The 19,659-nt window shown below is 41.0% G+C and overlaps 1 protein-coding gene and 1 pseudogene across 11 annotated transcripts in view; one reads left to right on the top strand and one right to left on the bottom strand.

The window, feature by feature from the left end:
* Positions 1-3,829: 3,829 nt before the first annotated feature.
* On the bottom strand, positions 3,830-4,317 carry LOC139006688 (cofilin-1 pseudogene; annotated as a pseudogene).
* Positions 4,318-8,616: 4,299 nt separating this feature from the next.
* The window catches only part of PTPN13 (protein tyrosine phosphatase non-receptor type 13), a 209,647-nt gene continuing 198,604 nt past the window's right edge, over positions 8,617-19,659 (top strand). For 5 of the 11 annotated variants that reach the window (XM_070393256.1, XM_070393229.1, XM_070393238.1 and 2 more), the window contains exon 1: positions 8,618-8,973. The gene's annotated coding sequence lies outside the window, so the exon portion shown is untranslated. Of the gene's footprint in view, positions 8,974-19,659 lie in introns of all 11 variants that reach the window. The other 6 variants (XM_070393196.1, XM_070393249.1, XM_070393188.1 and 3 more) reach the window with 4 other exon arrangements.

Here is a 19,659-nt window from a genome sequence, read left to right as displayed (position 1 = left end):
TTTCCTCCCAAGTTTTTTATTAGACATTATCGAGAAAAATGCAAAAATCACGGTATTCAGCTTTTAAGAAAATTTTCACGAAGTAATGCTTTGTTTTATTTAACACTCCAACTCCACTTAAAGCCTTTAATGATCAACTTTCTTGCACAGCAGTTCGCTCAGTGTGAAATCATCCCCTTTAAAACAGAACATTAACTAGAAAGCTTAACTTCTGATTTGACCTCCATGTCTGAGAACACTTAAAAAGGTCAAGATTAGCAGTCATGAACCCTAAGGCAAGTCCCTGTAGGTCCAATTTAGAAGACAGCATATTCATATTAAATTACTCTGGGTATGTTCAAACATGGCTAAGTTTCAAACAACAGAAGGGTTATGCTTATTTGCCATAGTCCCTTCATCCAAAGTGAATAGGTGGTTACGTAACTTGCCAGGGCAAGTAGTAGAAATGAGTCAGACAGAACCAGCCCTAGTAAAAATTGTGAATTAGGCAGTTTGATTTCAGTGCCACACCCCTTTAGTACTGCATACACTTTCCTGATTCTCTCCCTTGGTATCATCGCCCTGAGGGTCAACCTCATGTGGCATACCTTTCCCCCACCAAATGGCACTCTTTCCCTGTTTCTCTTCCACTCATACCGAAACTAGTTTTCCCTCTCTCCTCCTTCCCCGTCATTAATTAAAATTTACCTCTCCAGTATCTCTTGCCCTCAGGGTTTAAAGTGACAACTACCTAATCTGATAAACCTATCTACACTAATGTTCAAAGAGAGAAAACTGAAAGGTAAAATGAATTTAAACCTTGTCCTTCTAAAGTTAACACCTTCGAAGTTTAACTCATTAGTGACTAAAAGTGAAAATTTCCAGCAGAAGAATATTCAGGAGAAATATTTTGGTTCAGGTAGAGCCATTAGGCACCTGACAAATCAAAGAGGAGTAGACAAATGCTTTTGGTCTGACAGACTGCCAGCCCTACTCAGAGTCACTAACAAGCCCTGGTCAGCTTGGAGTCAGTAGGGGGAAATTGGAAAAGAGATAAGAATCTTTGATTAGCAAAGAAAGTGAAAGCTGCAGAAGCACCACAATTAATATTTCTTGACTTCACTTTCCATGGAACTAGCTAGCCTTGGTACTATATATATATATATATATATATATATATATATATATATATATTATATATTATTTTTTTTAATGCAGCCCTGCCTATGTGGTTCAATGGTTGAGCATTGACCTATAATCAGGAGGTCATGGTTTTTTTTTACTGATTTCAGAGAGGAAGGAAGAGGGAGAGAGAGAGAGAAAAACATTAATGATAAGACAGAATCATTAATGGGCTGCTTCCTTCATGCCCCACGCTGGGGATTGAGCCCAAAATCCAGGCTGTGCCCTGACTGGGAATGGAACTGTGACCTAATGGTTCATAAGTCAACGCTCAACCACGGAGCCACTCCGGCTAGGCCTAATAAATATTTTTTTTTAAGTTTCTCTTCAGAATAAAATAAATTATTTGAAAATATTTTTCTCAATTAGTCTAAAACACAAATTCTAAAAATCTGTTTAGATATTGTTGTTGCTTGATTTTTAAAAAAAATAATGCTTTAAAGTTTATAAAGTCTTCATTTACATATTTCATTTAATCCTGTTGAATACTGAAAGAATATTATCGGCTATTCTTATTTCCTTCACTTTATAAATGAGGAAAAGATGCTCCAAGAAGTTAAGTGGCTGCCAAGATTTGTACTTGGGTCTTAAGAGTGCAGATGCTGTGCTCTTTCATTGTCCTGAGCTACCAGGCGGCCTCCCAACATTTAGACTTATCTGAGCCATTGCTGTCATGTAACTCTACATCCTTGGGGAATTCTCACATTTTAAAGAGAGTTCAGCTACCTCCAAAAGAAAATAACCTGTTTATTCAATGGACCTGAGGGTAATTGTAGTCCTATCTGGTTTCCATCGCTGCATTTTTTTCCCTAGCTAATTCTTACTTTACTTGGAAGTGTTACCACTGCCTCACAGTCTTCCTTAAGCACTTGTCAGAGTTTGTGCTCCAATTACCTGCTCATGTTTTGGTGGATTACTTATCTGGCTTCTGCTCTCACCTGGGCAAAGTTCCCATCATAGTCCTTACTCTGTAAGCAAGAAAGGAGAACATGTTTCTGGGCTTAAAGAGGGGAAAACACTAACATAGTTGGTACAAGCCAGAATACAAATATTTCACATTGAGATGAACACAAGAAGCCAGCTGGGAAAACATTGCTAGTTACAGATTAAGTTAGCCCAGAAGTCATTTCAACCTTTGAGGTAAAAGTGATATTTTTAAACCATTGGCATTTAAAGAACACAATCTTAACATTTTGGAGAAACATAAACCCTTATCTGAATTTATTGAAACATATAGTTGATCTCCCTAGGAAAATACAGAAACACACATACTTGGAATATAGTTTCAACTGGTGCACTATGGAGTGATCTATGGGTCCCACATAAAATATTCCTGACTTAGAGCGTATGACAAGTATGGCCCCTAAGAGATTAACATTCTGAGGCCCACGGGCCACTTGGGAGCCCAACTAAATTTGTGTTATGGGTCAGCTATCTAATTGCTTTACTATTAGTAGCAAGAATCTATGCTGACCTTTTATAACAAAAGTAACACATGCTTGTAAAGATTCTAAATAAAAACACTTCAGAAACAGCATGTTTTCTTTCATTTTAATCCTCGGAGAAACCATTGTTAGCAGTATGAATATTGTCAGTATATGAATTTTTGAAGAGTAATCAGATCATACTGTACTGCTATGTGCTTTTATCACTAAATAATATATGTGAATAGACCAGTTTATGTAAGCATTTTACTTCTATAGACATTTATTTTTTAATATTATAATTGCTAATAATACTGCAATAAATATTCTTGATCATATCTCTGATCATATATGTAAATATTTATTTAGGATAAATTTCCAAAATGTAATAAGTTAAAGGGTATAAACATTATGAGTTATGAAAAACATTGCAATTGCACACCCAAATGAAATAAGCCAACCTATAATCCTACCAACAATCATGGGGCATTAGCTATTTCACGTATTTTCACCAATAGCAGATATTATGACTTTAAAAATGTTTTTCCAATTTGATAGTTATATGTAATAATTCATTTTTGTTTTTAATTTATACACTTGTTTTACTTTCAAATATTAATTGCCTTTCTGAATTTCTTTTTTTGTAAATTTACTAATCATCCTTGTTTTTATTTTTATTTATTTATTTAATTAAGTGAGGCTTTTTATTGTTGTTTTTCTTCCTTTTTTTAAAATTATGGGTCCCTTACTGGTCCTGCTTCCATGAGTGGCCGAGACCAGGTGGAAAAGGGTAGGGAAACGAGGCAGCGCGGGGAGGGGTTATCTTCACAACATTCTATTTATACTCAGAACTAAACAGACAAGCAGAGTCACTATTGCGGTTAGAAGTTGGCAGCATGGGAAAGGGGGGAGGAACAGGTTGCAATTAGGTGTCGTTAAAAAAATACAGGCCTTTTCCAAAACTGGGAGGCCTGGGGTGGGGAGGACTTGGTCTGTTTCAACCCAAGAGGAATCAGAAGGTCAAAAGCGGTTTGGGAAGGCCAGAAACCGTCAGGGGTGGAGAGAGAAGGAAGGTCCAGGGGGTGGGGGTAGGAGGGGGCTGTTTGGCAACTGGGTGAAGGGATTTCCCGCCCCCTGCTGGGATCCCCCCAGCCCCACCGGTCTGGCAGGAGGGGGGCAGCCTGCAACACCCCACAGGCAGGTCTGGGGCTGCCAGATGCTCCAGGCAGGGAGCTGGAGCGGGCTCACAAAGGCTTGCCTTCCAGGGAGATGACGGCACTGCCCCTCAGCTCCCCTGCCAGAGTGCAGCGGTCCTTGACCTCCTCGAAGCAGTTTGCCTGTAATTCATGCTTGATCCCCATAAGCTGCTTCTTGATGGCATCCTTGGAGCTGGCATAGATCATTTTGCTCTTTAGAGGCACAGACTCAGGGGCCCAGAAGATAAACACCTGGTCCTCCTCCTTGCTCTCCTTGGTCTCGTAGGTGGCATCATCCAGGGCGTAAAGCAGTCTTTGCCCCGCAGCATCTTGACGAAGGTGGCGTAGAAGTCGTCTACTGTCTGGCCCACATCACCTACCAGGATCTCCTTGCCCTCTCCCAGAACGATGATGTTCTTGTCTTCACTCGGGCAGAAGAGCACCGCCCCCCTGCGCTTCTTCACCTCCTCTGGTGTCGAGGACTTACTTACCTTCATGTCACTGAACACTTTGACGACTCCCTGAGAGACAGCCACACCAGAGCCATGTTTTCGGAAGCTAAAGGAGAAAGCAAGAAGCGCCTGGAAAGACCAGCGCTGCTGCAGCTGCTGCGGGGATCCGACTGAACCCGTCATTGTTTTTGTTACTATATAGAAGCTTCATATTTTATATAGTAAAATTTACACATTCTTTTAAGGTTTTGGGAACAACTGGGTAGCTGTTGCTACCACCAAAATAAATTCCATGTGAGTAAAAAAAAAAAACAAAAAAAACTAACAAACAAAAAAAGGTAAATACACAAAGCCCTAAAAGTTCTAGACGAAAACATGGGAGAATGTTTTTGGTAGCAGAAACTAAAACGGCTTGTGAGCATACAAAAAGATACTCATAATAGAATTGAAAATTATTCCTGTAATGAGATAGCATTTTGTAACTATTAGATTGGCAAAGGCCAATTGGCATATCATCTGTAATGTAGTTCTGGGTTCTATTTGTTAATATTGTATTTTAATTTTATGTTATATCTGAAAGGAGATTAACCAGAAGATTTCTCCTTTGTGCACTCTTTATCAGGTTTCGGTATCATAGCCATTTAAAAAAAAAAAACCAACATACAAAACTGAAGAATTATTGGTGAAAAAGCTTTGAAGGCAACCAGTTGAAATGACCTTGAAGAAAAAAAGAAAGAAAAAGAGAGCTTTTCAGATCTTGCTTCCCAGCAACTGTCATCAGTTTGGACTCAAATAAACCCATAAAAATTCTCTACAGGTTTAGGTGTTTATTACATGGACACAATAAATGCAAAACAAATATACTCCTTGTTAGCTCTTCTTTCTCAACTTCTACTTGTTGAGATTTCTCAGAACTGCAACCTTGACCCTCTAGTCTCCTCTCTACTCCCCGCAAAGGAATCTCATTCACAGTGTAGCCCCACATTTCTAACTCTAGTTCAAGCCTCTCTTCTGATGTCTAAATTGATATATCCAAATGCTTATTTTTCAGTTCCATTTCAATGTTTTATAGGTATTTCATATTTAATACTATGTGTTTTTTTATCACTCTTTAAAAATTATTTATTTATTTATTTATTTGGGAGAGGGAGAGAGAGATAGAAATATCAATGATGAGAGAGAATCATTGATCGGCTGCCTCCTGCACACCCCACACTGTGGATTGAGCCCGCAACCTGGGCATGTGCCCCAACTGGGAATTGATGAACTGTGACCTCCTGGTTCAATATACTATGTGATATTGAACCTAAGAAGCTACTGATTGTAAGTCACATTTATGCCCACTAAGATAAAAAAAAAAAATTACTGCCAATTGAATGACATGATGCTAAGATACTCTTGAATCTTACCCTTGTGAGATACATCTCAATTTCAGAGATGTTAAAATAATTTTAAAAATAATGTGATAAAAAACAGAAGGAAGGAAGGAAGGGAGGGAGGGAGGGAGGGAGGGAGGGAGGAAGGAAGGAAGGAAGCAAGGAAGGAAGGAAGGAAGGAAGGAAGGAAGGAAGGAAGAAAGAGAGAGAGAAAGAAAGAAAGAAAGAAAGAAAAAAGAAAGAAAGGAAGGAAGGAAGGAAGGAAGGAAGGAAGGAAGGAAGGAAGGAAGGAAGGAAGGAAGGAAGGAAGGAAGATGCTTACAACACTGTGGTTTGTCTATTTTTGTAAAAATTTCCAACACCATACTCTTTATACCTTCTTTCTGACATAAATTCATAAGCTATTCCAAGTATTATGGACATTGCTTTCCTTTCCAATAAATATATGAACATTTAGAGGCAAACAGAGGCAGATGTTCCATGAAGGTTTTTATTCTCACAAACCTACCTCACCCTCTCTATCTTATCAGCCTGACACCTGAACCGAACATACAAAAACTCCTCCTTCAGAAAATGGAGAAGGGCTAAAAAATGAGTACCAAGCCTGCCTCTCTCCAGGTCAGGTAGGCTGGTCTCCTCACTGTTACTTACTTTCACCACTGTATTCCTGCTGCTGCTCTCCGGTTTCATATTCTTTCCTTCAACTGTCTTTCCTCATCTTTGATTCATTTATCCCACTACCTGCTTCAAAACCCACTTTAAGTTTCCTTCTTCCATAATCTGGCTAATCCAGTTTATTCCACATACCACAGACTTTCATTTGTTACTGTATTGGAAGTTTGGCTGTACATTCTAGCTATAATTGCTCTCAAATTGTTTCAAAGAGTGCTGGTTTTCTTTTTTTAGGCTTTGTGGTTAGCGCCCTGAGGGCAGGGACCTTATCTTAAAATTCTGCTGGGCATTTCTCATTGTGTTTAGCACTGTGAGTAAATGCATTCATTGCATACTTGCAAGGCATATTTCACTGAAGACATCCATCACAGTTGTTCATTTAGTGAATGAGATAATGAAAATGCAAATGCTCACCAAAGGTAAACCATTACTATTAATTCCCTCATTCATCATACATGTTCATCAGCCTCAGGGGCTAGGGAACCTAGGATTGCAGCTCTTTGTCTCAGATCTCTCCATGTTGGAGCCAACCATGAAGTTTAGATCTGCCTAGGGCCCAACACTAAGGGTCCAAGACTGCATTTACCCCCAGAATGGACCAGGTTAGCTTGGATCTCTGAGAATAAACCCAAACAATGGAAACTCAAATGACAAGATACCATTTTCTCATGAATTCAGCAGGACTTCCTTATAAATTGCTGAAACCCAAATCTTTTAGCTTGCAGGAGTGGCATAGCTGCTAGGACATACCTTTGCCACATTGTAATGTGTAGTCTCTACATAGAAAAATGGATGTTTTTTTTATTTTATTCGACTAGGGTCCCAGTGCATGAATTCGTGCACCTTGAAAGGAACTGTGGGCCTTAAGGCTGTGGTGGGCACAGGGGCAGGTCTCGGCCCATCCTCCGTGACCCTGCCCGGCCCCTCCCACCGTGGGTGCCACCCCACCTTCCCGCAGCCATGCTCCTTCCCCCCCCATGCAGCCTCCCCTCCCTGCTTCTGCCGCCATCATCAGGCACAAATGGCAGCTGCTGCCCGGATCACCCCTCAGGAGCAGGGGGAGGTGGAGAAGCCCTCAGGGGCGATCAGGGCAGGCAGTCACAGCTTGCACACTCTGATGGCAGCGAGTGATTGGGGCTGGCGCCAGGCACTGGCAGCAGATGCGAGCACCAGTGGGACCAAGGCATATGGGAGCAAAGAATTTTCAGTAACCACCAGAGGCTCGCCCAGATGACCGCGACCTGTGCCCCATCTTGGTCTGGTGCCCCTGCTCAGCTGCTCTACCATCCCACTGCGGCCGATGCCTGCCATGTTCCGCACACACCCCCTGGTGGTCAGCACACGTCATAGCGACCGGTTGTTAGGTTGTTCAGTTGTCCTCCCCGCTTCAGTCTATTTGCGTATTAGGGTTTTCTATATATAGATTATGTTAAATGTTTTACTTAAATTTTTAAATTTTAAGATTGTTTTAGTTTTAGGTGGGAAACTAACAGGGCAAAAACTTACACATTCTTTTAAAAAATATGAGAATTATTGTTTTCCAGAGGGCATTTGGGGTTGACAAGTGCTGCCACCACACCTTTAAGATCACTTTACAGCTGTGGGAAAACTCGCCGAGCTGTTTTCCTCGACTCGGCCATTTCCAAGAGGCTATATCGCCGCAGGGAGCGGCACAGCCCTGCTCTTTATCTCTCTCCTCCTCCTCCTCACCCTTTCAAAGCCAAATCCGCCCGGTGAGAATTTGGAACCCAGGCTGGAGGCGAGAGAGGGCGAGGGGGGAGGGGTTCTTTACGACGGTGGGGGAAGCGCTCTCTGAGGCATTTTTCACTCCCCCTCGCACTCCCCGGAGCCGGCAAGTTCTGCGTCTGAAGTTGGAAGTGTGGGGCGCTCTGCTGCGTTTCCAGCTCGGCCTGCAGTTGGGAGTCCACCCTGCAGGGGCTGAGAACACTGCCGCGAGGCCATCAACCTGAGCTTCTGGCCAGCAGGACGCCCAAGCCAGGCCCAGGGCACCGGTTGTCATGAGAACCGGAGCGCCGGTCTCCCCGGCGACCTCGTCCCCAGGGAGGAGGCGGGGCTGAAGGCCCGATGGGCCAATCAGGCCTCGGGAAGCGCAGGGTGAGCGATCCGCGGTCCTCCAGGAGCCCGGGAAGCGTTGAGTGACAGGCACGGGGGCGGGGCCGGCCCGGCCGCCCGAGGTGGAGCCGGAGTTGGGCGACTACCTCTGGCGGCCGCGGCGCGGCGAGGGTGACACACGGCGATCTGGGCCCCTCGAGACCGTCGTGCTGGCCGGCGAGCAGCGCGCCTGGGCTCCCGGGTCCGCCTCGGCCGCCGCGGCCGCGCTCGGAGCCGGCTCCAGGCATCGAGCCGCCCCGCGCCTGACGGGTCGGGCCAAGCCCTCGGAGGCGCGCCGAGCACCGGAGGGCAAGAGGCTGGGCGAGCGCTCCCGGGTCCGGCGGTCGGCAGGGGTCGCCGCCGGAGGGGCGTTTCCGAGGCGCGGAGGCGGAGGAGGCGATGCTGCTGCTCTTCTCCCCCTCCCCCGGCTCCGTCTCCAGCTCCGTCGGCCCACATCCGCACCCACTCCGGGGAGAAGAGGTGGTGGCTCTCCGCGCCCGCGGCGGCTGCCGGCGGCCCGCCCCGACGCCGCGTCCCCGCCGCGCGCTCCAGTAGCAGGACCGGGTCTCCCGAGGAGCCGGTGAGGAAGGGGGCGGCCCTGGGCTCCGGGCTGGAGGCGCAGACGTGCGCAGCCAAGGGCGCCGCTCGCCCTCCTTCTCTTCTCTTGGCTTTTGCTGCAGCCCCTGACACCCACTCCCCCGCTGCCCCGGGGGAAGAAACTTTTTTCTTTGGCTTTCGGGGTGCGGTGTTTCCGGATGCCCGAGTCGGGATCGGAGAGGGGATGAGATGAACTTGCACGTCGAATTAGGGAGACCCCCCTCTTCCGCGGCGGAGAGCCGGGTTCTTGGGCATGAAACCCCGTGGGGCGATCGGGAGTGACCGGGTCCCTTCGGGCTAGTGCAGCTCTGCTCTGGGCGCGCTAAGGCCAGGGCTCCCGAGTCTGTTTCTAATTTTTGCAAATGACTGTGGACATGGTGTGGTGAGAGGCCGCCCCGAAGAATGTGTATATGTAAGGGCTGGGGCAGAGGGGGTGGGGGGTGGAGGGGGGTGGGGACGGGGGCCGTGGGGGCCGAGGGAGAGACACTGCCTGGTGCAGGCGCTTTTATTGCTTTTCTTCTTCGTGCGCGAGCCACCCCCTCCCCCCTCCGCTGATTACATGATTCTGTAGGACGGAAAGCTGGAAAGCTGAAGTTTGGTAAAGTCGAGCAAGTTCTTAGGAAGTTTCATTTCCTACTGTTGTGAATATATTGGAGGAGGGGAGATGGGGGGAAATATTAGCACTAAAATAGGCTTACAGCGAGCAGTGCAGGTTTCATGGGCCTCGCACAGATGCGGTGGACACCCCCACACACGTCCGGCTAATCTCGAAGACAGCCTTGTGTCATTTTCGTTTAATTGCATCTTTGAAACAACAAACGCGGTGACTTCATAGGGAGCAGCCGGGCGCTGAGTTTACCTCTCAGAAAATGGGGCAGTCGGGTTTGTTTTCAAGGCGGGGACCTAAACAAAATGTGGGACACCTGAGCTGCTGGTTGACGGGGTGCTGGTAACTAATTAGCAAGATTTTAAAATTTATAGCTACAGAGCTTACTAAGGGATGGGGGGAGAGGAGGATAAAAGTCGTTGTATAATGACACAAGCGTTGGTATTTTCCCAAATTCTTTCTGACTAGGTTCTCAGGGTCCAAGTGAAAACTTGCTTCATGCTCCTTGGTCGCTTGTGGTGGGGCGATGATACAAATTATTTCTCGTTCTAATGTCATTAGCATTTTAGAATTAAATGCATGCATTATTGACTCAGTAAATTCCTACAAGAGCAAATTGAATGCTTTGTCATCCAATCGTAAATTTATTATACTTTTTCATAACATTGTGTTCTAACTTCGTTGTAGAGGCTTTGTGGGAGTACGTGTGGGGGATAGGGCAGGATGGAAGGGGGGAATTAAAAATAGACAGGTAACTAGGGTTAGTTATTAAGAAAAAGAGGCTAATTTATAGTGTCCTTCACTTTTACAGTTGGAGAATTATGACTTCCTTTACCATTATGTAGGATTGTCTTTTGCATTTACATTTGTCCCACCAAAATTTTTACTTTAATGTAAAGCCTACTTATTTTTTGGAGGGTGACTACCACTCTCCAAAAATACTTATAAATAGCTTTTCATGTCACAAGTAACACACAATATACACAAACCATTGAAACCAGTGTCAATTTAAAGGATAGATGTCTTTTTTGTTTGGGCTTTTTATTTTATTATTATTATTATTTGTTGGTTAATCCTCATCCAAGGATATTTTTCCATTGATTTTTGTTATTTTATTTTGTTATTTTTTAAATGATTTTTACAGAGAGGATGGGAGAGGGATAGAGAGTTAGAAACATCTATGAGAGAGAAACATCCATCAGCTTCCTTCTGCACACCCTCTACTGGGGATGGAGCCTGCAACCAAGGTACATGCCCTTGATCGGAATCGAACCCGGGACCCTTCAATCCATGTGCCCACACTCTAGCCACTGAGACAAACCAGTTAGGTTCCATTGATTTTTAGAGAATGTGAGACAGAGAGCAACATCCATGTGAGAGAGACACATGGACTGGTTGCCTCCTGCACACGGCTTGGCCAGGGCCGAGGAACCTGCAACTGAAGTAGGAAGTACGTGCCCTTGACCGGAATCGAGCCTGGGACTCTTCAGTCCGAGGGCCAACACTCTATCCACTGTGCCAGACCAGCCAGGGCAAGGGTGGATTTCGATACTATCTATGAGAGGAGTCAAAAGTTGTAAATACCTCACATTATCTTTTTCTGTAGATATGCCTCATAAATTCAGGAAGTGAATTTGAGAATTGTTAATCAGTTTTTGGGTAGAAGATAGGTGTCAATATTTAAATGAATGGAATTTATGTGTTCTTTCTTTATTATTAAAAAAACAGGTCAACCTTAGCTAGTTTGGCTCAGTGGAGAGAGCGTCAGCCTGCCAACTGAAGGGTCCCAGGGCTCTATTCCAGTCAAGGGCACATGCCCAGGTTGGGGCCTTGATCCACAGTAAGGGGCGTGCAGGAGGCAGTTGATCAATGATTCTCTCTCATTATTGATGTTTCTATCACTCCCTCTCCCTTTCTCTCTGAAATCAATAAAAATATATTTTAAAAAAAGAAAACAGGTCAAATCCTTGCTTTATTTCACTTTTGATAGATTGAGGATTAGTGGAAGAGCATTGTAGCTTCTCCTATATCGGCTATGTATTTATTTTTCCAGCTCATCTTATTGCCCAGCTCCAAACATACTGGAGAAAAGGACTTTTGGCCCCCTGGCTGGTGTGCTCAGTGGTTAGAGTGTCAACCTGCACACTGCTTACAGGTTCAATTCCCAGTCAGGGGCATGTACCTGCATTGCAGGTCCAATCCCCAGACCCCATCAGGGCGAGTTCAGGAGGCAACGAATTGATATCTCTCATTTCACATCCATGTTTCTCTCTATCTCTCTCTCTCTCTCTCAAAATCAATGGAAAAAAATATCCTTGGGTAAGGATTAACAACAGTAACAACAAAGACTATTGGGGATAAGCTGCCACTGCTTCTTACGCATTTTTGACAGTTTGTAATTTTTATTTTTTTATTATGTTTTTATTGATTTTAGAGAGGCAAAGAAAGGGAGAGAGAGATAGAAACATTAATGATGAGAGAGAATCATTGATAAGCTGCCTTCTGCATGCCCCCTACTGGGGATTGAGCTCACAACCTGGGTATGTGCCCTTCACTGGAATCGAACCTGGACCCTTCAGTCCGAAGGCTGATACTCTATCCACTAAGCCAAACTGGCTAGGGCGAGTTTGTAATTTTTAAATAAACTACAAAACATTTTTTGTGGTATAATTATATTGTAATTAATACCATTTGAAATGGAAAAGAAACACTACCATACTCCAAGTCAGTGCATTTAGGAGTTATTCCTGTCAACATATTCTTATTTTGGCATATACTTTGTGCTATTAATTAGAATAGTGCATTGACGGTATTCTATCTGGCCTCTGATATAACCAAGTGTGACTCATTTGTGTTAATGTCACTTTATAAGGTAGGAGCCTGAAAAAGGACAAAAGATATTGGGTCTCAGGAAAGGATTCGTGCTGATGGGAAGGGTGATGGTTCCTTGCTCTGGCTTTCCCAATTTTTCTCTGAGAACCTTTCTCTTTTATTTTGAAAATTAAGGGAGCTTTTAATGACCAAATTAACATAGGACTTTAAATGGCCTAAGTTAAAGTTTCATACTCATTGTAAGAAATGAGTGAGTATATCTACAAGCAAAGAAATGTCTTTGGCTGCATACTACATCTATGCCTACTAAACAGTTTCCTATTTTATTTCCATTAAAGTGCCTGCACGTTAAAATCACCTGAGTAGCTTTGAAATATCTTTATGCCTAAGATTCAACCCAGACCAATTAAATCAGAATCTTGGGGGAGAGGAGTGAGGGATGCAAGGAGTGACACCCATGCATCCATATTTTTGGAAGTTCCCTAAAGAATTTAAACATGGAGCCAACTTGTGAACCAATATTCTAGTCCTCCCTAGAAGGTCAGTATTAGAAAACTTGATTCCCACAAATGCAGCAACATTTTTATATTGAATTATATTTCTTCTGTATAAATCCCAAGTATTTTTTTAGAAATAAACTTAATGTCTCAGAAGCATCTATATATATGCCCATCTATAAGACTTTTTACTATTGGAATCAGAATTTAAGATGCAGATATTTCCCTCTAGTTTCTTAGAGCTGCACTGTCCAGTGTAGTAGTTTCAGCCACAAGTGGTTAAATTTAAATTAAGTAGATAACAATTTATAATAGTTCCTTATACCTGCTAGCCGCATTTTTTAAATTGTTTTATAATATATTTTATTGATTTCAGGGAGGAAGGGAGGGGGATAGAGAGAGAGAAACATCAATGATGAGAAAGAATCATTGGTCGGCTGCCTCCTGCAATGCCCCACACTGGGGATGGAGCACCCGACCCGGGCATATGCCCTGACCAGGAATCGAATGTGACCTTCTGGTTCATAGGTCAACACTCAACCACTGAGCAACACCAGCTGTATTTTAAGTGCTCAATAGCCACCTGTGGCTAGTAGCTACTGTATTGGATATCATTACACAAAATTCTGTATTACCTCTAGATTTTAAAATTTGTATTCTAATTTCTCATCATTCACATATAAATTTATAATTTAAAATTATGTATTTTTGATAGTTGTTTTTTAAGGGGAAATACCACATTTTCGATGTTCACATTACCTCTTTCTTCAGTGTGTTGTACCTAGTTGTAAGGTTTTCCTTTTTAAAAACTTACCTGAGAGGAGAAATTTTAGTGTCTTTGTGTTTATTATTTATATCAGAATGCTCTGAATCCAACCAACAGTTTAAAATTGCCCTCGTGTATGCTATCCGTTTCTGGTCTGGAAATAGAGAAAGTCATCATTTTAACTCAAGTGTTGGAAATTTGATTCAAGGTGTGTTTTTTTGTTTTTAATCTGGTGAAGGTTCTTTTTACTTTTACAAATGGTTCATCTGATACGATCCATTTTTCAACAGAAAATCATCTTACTAGTTTTAACATGAACGTGCAGATGCACAAGAGACTTTGTTTTTTTCCCCATATGGGAAAGCATCCCCTTCAACACGAATGAGGTTTCTAAACAATTTGAGATGGTTGGAAACTAGAAGTATGTTTTGAATTTTAATGGTGTTTTAATGGTGTTAATTACTGATACACAGTTTAGGAGAAACTGTACGGTGTAGTCTATCTCACCTGCAACGCCTCCTTAACACTTAAAAAAATCAAAGTTTTCTCTAGTGATTTAGTGTGTTCTGAGTAGAAATGGAAACCAGTTGTTTTAAGTTAAAAGTATTCTTTCTTTAGTTTTTCCCTTATTGGTAGATGCTACATTTCTTTTTACATAAACATATGCTTTCTTACCTACTCACATAAGACCGATTTGCAGAGAATGTTGTGGGGTTTTTTTTTAAATGATGCCTGATGGAATGGTTTGTATACAATATCACTTTCATGTATTAATGTTTTTCCACTTGGTTCTAATGTTTTCCATTCCTGGAACAAAAATGAAATGTTTTTGTTGAATAACCTAAATTAAGGTTGATTGTATAACCTGAGAATGTGGTGAAAATATTCAAAATTGGTGGTTTTTGAAGAAAGATATAATCTGGAAAATTTTTAAAAATAAGGGAATTCTTTAAAGAAATTTTATTTTTCTTAGGACTGCTTAAATATTAGTTAAGCACTTTTTCTAGAAAAATGTAATTTTTAAAATAAACATTTAAACTATTAAGGGCTGATTAGTTGTTTTAGGTCTTAGTGTAGTCAAATATCTCTTCTGGAAAATATAATTTAATTCAGTTTTTGAAGCGAAAAGAAATAATTAGTGTTTTGGTACAGGAATTTATCTTAATGTAAGGTTCTGAATAATAGATTCATTTCCGCTTTGTCTTTCATTTTCTTGATTTATGCTGAGATGTAGTTACATGGTATTATTTGAACATAATGTTGATTAATTTCATTCTTTATACAATCTGTTTTAATTTTATTCTGATGATAGCTTTTATGCTTAGTTTAAGGAATGAGCTTGAAACAATGATTCAAATGTAACACATCTCAATTTTCTATGTGCTATGTGAAAATTTACCAAAGTTAAAATGTATCCTTGTTGCTGCACTTGAAAGCTGGAATAGCTGTTTTGTTAAAAACAAACAAACAAGCAAACAAAAAACACCCAAAACCTAATAATTAAAAAAAAATAATAAATATAATAGAAACTTTAGTCCAGGAATATTCAATTGTCAAATCAAAACTAGATAAAACTGTATAGTAGATATATACCACTTGATTGAGTTCAGTCTGAACTTTGAAATTCTGGCACTGCTTTGAGGTGTATGGAAATGAATAAAAAATAGGATGGTAATACCCAGCAATACTGTTACTTCACTTATCCTCCAATGTTTATAGTTTTATCATTCTTACCATTACAATAAAAAATCCAGAGTATATTGTTCTCTATCATTAAGTTTAATTGGGATTTCCTTCAACTCTTAAATAAGAGGAAATATTTAATGATCATAATATATCACACTCACTGTGTAACTGAAGACCAAATTGAGCTGTTTTAATTTTTTTTTATCTGAATCTCTCCCAGTGTGTTTGTTAGTACATGAAGATTTCTTAACTACAAAGGGATTTTAAGATGGTATTGACATACTAAGATTTAATTGAAAAATGGATAATATTGTTCCTCCACCTCACGGGATACTAATGAATCATTTTTGGTAAGCCAAAAATGGCCTAATTTAGAAGAAACATGTTGACTTTTTTAGTGCAGTAGTGATGAATCTGGTCAGATCTCTGCACATTCTGATGCCCAGCTCCCTTTTTAATTGTTCTGTATTCTGTAAATATACAATGAATTCCCATTTTCTTACAGGCACTTTACTAGGCACTGATGATTCACAGAGAAGACAGATTTTCAAGACAGCAGATAAATGGGATAGTCTGTGGCTATATAGCTTTAATTAGCTGAGTTCATGCCAAGTAAATCGATGTATTGATAGGATATAGTGACACAACAACTGTGAAGAGAAAATTAAGAAACATGTAAACTTGTAAAACTTTATAAACATGTGGATAACTATCTGAATATATATGCATTGTTTTTTAAAATATGTTTTTATTGATTTCAGAGAGGAAGGGAGAGGGAGAGAAAGATAGAAACATCAATCATGAGAGAATCATTGATTGGCTGCCTCCTGCACGCCTCCTACTGGGGATCAAGCCTGCAACCCTGGTACATGCCCTGACCTGGAATGGAACGGTGACTTCCTGGTTATGGGTTGACGTTCAGCCACTGAGCCACACCAGCCGGGCTGTACGAATTGTTTTTAGACGCAGCTGTGCATGGTGTTGAACACTCCTGTTTTATTTAGAGAGACAGTATAGCATGGCAGTTAGAGAGACAAGACTCGGGATCCAAGCTGCCTGGGTTTTGATTCCCGCTCAGATTTACCAACTCTGATCCTGTGCAAGTTTCTTAACCTCACTGTACTTTATTTAGTTTCTTTGTCTGCAAAATAAGGATAATAACCAGTCTTCTTTTTTAAAAAATACATTTTTTGTTGATTTTTAAAGAGAGAAAAAGAGAGAGGGAGAGAGAGAGAGAGAGAGAGAGAAACATGGATTTGTTGTTTCACCCACTTATGCATTCATTGGTTGATTCTTGTATGTGCCCCGACCTAGACCAAACCTTGGTGCATTGGCACAACACTCTAATCAACTAAGTGTCGAAGCCAGGGCTAACCAGTCTTCTTTCATGATACTGTTGTAAGGACCAAATGAGTTAATACATGTAAAACATTTACAGTAGTGCCTAGTGCATACCAAGTATCTTATAAATATTAGCTATTATTATTTTTTGGTATATATTTGATTTATCAATTATTGTTTTTTAACACACTGGGTAAAGGTAATATATGAACTTAAATGTGATTGTTTGTTGCAAAGTTATGGACCTACTTTGTTCCTTGGGCTACATGTGTCTTCTACTCGTTACTTGGGCTTGTTGATATATGTAGTGTGTGCCTGATTTTCACACATTTAATCGAAAATAATGTCCTCTTCAAACTATTTATTTTAAGAATTGTACATCTCCTCTTTTGGAGTTACTTTTAGAGCATATGATATGTTGTTTTGAATATCTTTTCTAGTGGCACATCTGTTCTTTGAGAGTACGTTTAATTCAATTAAATAATGTATTTATTCATATTTTAGAAAGGTGAGTAGTTAAGGAGTATAATTTGAATTAAAATGTAAAATCATTGCCTGGCCAGGGTGGTTCAGTGGTTGAGTGTTAGTGAACCTATGAACCAGGAGGTCACGGTTCGATTCCGGTCAGGGCACATGCTGGGTTGTGGGCTTGATCCCCAGTAGGTGGTGGGCAGGAGGCAGCCAATCAATGATTCTCTCTCATCAATGATGTTTCTATCTCTCTCCTTTCCTCTCTGAAATCAATGAAAAAATATATATTTAAAAATTAAAAATGATTATAAAGTAAAAGGAGTGATTTTTAAAAAAACATGTTTATTGATTTCAGAGCGGAAGGGAGAGGGAAAGAGAGATAGAAACATCAATGATGAGAGAGAATCACCGAGGACATGGGTATGTATTCTCCCAAAGTGTCTATTTTGAAAGGTTACATTCCCGAACTTAAAAATTCTAGTATATTTAACTGTACATGTTTACAGTGTCACAAACACAGAGCTGTTATTTAATGTTTGTGAATCTTAGGTTTCTGTGCCTCTGGGAGTAAGTGTTGTGTATCATAACCTAAAATTCTATATAAAGTATTTGTGGCACATTTCCCAACAGATACTGTGTACACTTGAGAATCTTTGATATCTTAACATACCTTGTGAATCTCCAAGGTGATATCAAATATATCACTTTTCCGTTATTTGACAATTTAACTACAGAATTCATAGTACATCTTTTAACATGTTTCATAATAGGAGCACTGATTTGGGAAATGCTGCCTGAGATATTCGTTGTGTGTGCCCTATCCAAGACCACTGCAATGGTTTGTTCTGTTTCTTCCAGTTAGAAATTACATTGGGTTGCTAACACAAGAGACCTAGCATAACAATGGACTAAAAGAAGGTAGAGAGATATTTTTCCTTCTAACATATGTAGTCCAGAGCTGACCAAGATATCTTTTATTGTTGTTCTTGGCCTCCTTAGTGCATGTCTTTCATCCTCAGGATGGCCTCATGGTCACCAAATGGCTCCGAGCATCCTATTCAGAATGTCCTTCCAGGCAGACGACTATGGAAGAAATTGGGAAAATGGCAAAAAGGGTGTGCCTTCCGGCTGAGTCAGATCCTTCTAAAGGATGTTCTCGAGAGCCTTATCCAGTGCCTTCTGTTTGTATTGGCCACCCCTACATTTAAGGGAAGCACTTCAGAAAGTGCTGATGGAGGAGGCAACATTATCTGCTTATAAGTATCGGTTGGGTAGTGGTGAAGAATTGGAAGTTTTAGGAGCAAGGTAAAGGTCAGAAATCATTGCTGTTGGTAAAGTAGAGGGAGAGTGATGAAGGCTTCCTGGCCTCATCAGTTTGAAGTTGAGTAATTTGAAGCTGGGAATTGTAATTTTTTGCTGGGCACTTGGCTGTCCCAAAACTAATTAAAGAGAGGAGATATTAGGGATCCAATTATTTTCTCTCCAGATTTCTTAATATCTGATCTTCAGGTTAGTGGAATTTGGTTATAATATGCACAGATGAGGGGTTTGGTGTTATTGACTTCCCCCTTGATATCTAGCGCATAAATGATGCCGATTAAAGTGGCTTTACCTAGAGCAGGGGTGGGGAATCTTTTTCTGTCAAGGGCCATTTGGATATTTATAACATCAATTTAAACATTAGCTTGCTATATTTGGTCAAACATTTAATTAACTCATCCCTAATGCCTTGGCAGGACCAGACCAAATAATTTTGCAGGCCTTGTATGGCCCGCGGGCCGGATGTTCCCCACCCCTGACCTAGAGGATGTTTAAGAGACTGGATTCACTTTCTGTGGAGACTGATTCATGACCATTAAGATTACTAGTATTTGGTACCTTTATACTTTTGCATGGTTTGATACTTAATTCCTTGAAATAATATGGCCCATTTATACTATTTAAAAAATCAGTATTCAACCTACCATTGAAACATTAAATTGAGCTATTGTTAACGTTTAACAAGAGAAAAATAATGTATTTATTTTCATTCTTTTTTTTTTTAATATATTTTATTGATTTTTTACAGAGAGGAAGGGAGAGAGATAGAGAGTCAGAAACATCGATGAGAGAGAAACATCGACCAGCTGCCTCCTGCACATCCTCTACCGGGGATGTGCCCGCAACCCAGGTACATGCCCTTGACCGGAATCGAACCTGGGACCTTTCAGTCCGCAGGCCGACGCTCTATCCACTGAGCCAAACCAGTTTCGGCTATTTTCATTCTTAAATGTTAGCGTTTGTGAAAACTAAATATAGGTAGTATCATGAGTTGTTTATTTAAATTCAAACATAAATTAGGAATCTTAGTGTAGTAGAAAGAATACAGATTTTGAATTTAGGTAGTTTTTGGTTTGTCCTTTAGCTCTTTTAGCAATTGGAGTCATTTAATCTCTCTGTGTCTAACCTTTTTTTAAAAAAAATTTTAAT

Source organism: Myotis yumanensis, unplaced genomic scaffold, assembly GCF_028538775.1.
Source record: "Myotis yumanensis isolate MYYU_CA2020_CCGP unplaced genomic scaffold, mMyoYum1.0.hap1 SCAF_1, whole genome shotgun sequence".
NCBI classification, from domain to species: Eukaryota; Metazoa; Chordata; class Mammalia; order Chiroptera; family Vespertilionidae; genus Myotis; species Myotis yumanensis.
Note: the sequence above shows the minus strand (reverse complement) of the source record. Positions and strands in the feature narration are given on the sequence as shown.